Raw genomic sequence first — 1,310 nt, forward strand, 5'->3', positions numbered from 1 at the left:
GATAGATTTTATAATGTTTAAAAAGTTTTATCTGAGTACCATAAGGCTACATTCACACCGGGGAATGATTACATGTAAGAACCCCAGCAGGGGTTCCAACAACTAGCTGTGGGAGGCAATCCCATTGAGAGTAAAGGATAGCTGCCAGCTCCTGAATCGAATCCCGGCTGATCACACGTAAATGCAGTCTGCTTACAGGTGATCGCTGCATGAGAGACTACATGTGAGCGGACATGTTTAGCGGGCTCCTTAAGCGTCGTGACAGCAGATCCCCTCCCTTTTGTGTCAGCCTTGTGCAGGGTCCATGCTAATCTTCTCTGTATTGTTCCAATTTTAGTATATGTGCTGCCGAAGCACAAAGGGGAGGGGCTCTGCCATTGCAACGCTTAAGGAGACAGGCAACACACAGCAAGTACACAGCACGGATTTCAAATGCACACTGTGGATTGATTTTTAAGTGGTTTAAAGTGATTTTAACTACAATTACATGTGAGTGCACTATTTATTTGATGAATGTTTTAAAAGAAGATAAGGCGGGGGCACATGCGCGGCCGGCTCGAGGATGGACGCGCGATAGTTCCCGCTCCGTTCACCCGCCAGCATTGAAGCGGCTCACTCAGACCCCAGGGAAAACTAAGAGCACACGGCAGCTCCCGTAGTGTGCCCGCAGCCCACTAGACATGCCCCGCAGGAAAAAGAGCCCGGGGCAGCCAGGGAAATTAACAAACTTCTTCCCGGCTGTTATGCAGGGAAACCAAGATGGCGGCCGCCATACGGACATGCGGGGAGGCTGCAATGGCCAGGAGGAGGACTACAGGTCCCAGAGCGCGGATCCCAGGCTGCACCACCAGCTTTACCCAGGGGACCCTGGTGAGTTGTCACCCCCACTGTCACCCACGACCTGCAGCCCAGCTAAATCACGGCCACGGCTAGAGAGTGACCCTGATGACTCCTGCCAAGCCATAAACGTCCCACCTCAGCCATCACATTCCTCCTTGCCTGACATAGACGCATTCCCAGCATCTGACCAACCTCTGACCGAAATCTGCATGAAGAACATGCTAACATCACTGCGTCAAACTTTACATAATGATATATCTGCGCCATTAACCCAAATTACTGCCTTGGTGCAAAGACAGGAACACAGAATCCTCCATATTGAGACCAATATAGCTGACACAATGATTTGATTGATGCTCACACAGACCATGTATCGGACATCGAACAAATTAATTTAAAATTGGCTGACATGGAGGACCGATCGCGCCGTAACAATATCAAACTCAGAGGGGTCCCAGAAACAGTGTCTA

The 1,310-nt window shown here is 50.0% G+C and overlaps 1 pseudogene; it reads right to left on the bottom strand.

The window, feature by feature from the left end:
• Positions 1-258: 258 nt before the first annotated feature.
• On the bottom strand, positions 259-357 carry LOC149431425 (U6 spliceosomal RNA; annotated as a pseudogene).
• Between the last annotated feature and the right edge of the window lie 953 nt (positions 358-1,310).

Source organism: Staurois parvus, unplaced genomic scaffold (assembly GCF_062004578.1).
Source record: "Staurois parvus isolate SC_StPar_1 unplaced genomic scaffold, SC_StPar_1.0 ptg002266l, whole genome shotgun sequence".
NCBI lineage: Eukaryota > Metazoa > Chordata > Amphibia > Anura > Ranidae > Staurois > Staurois parvus.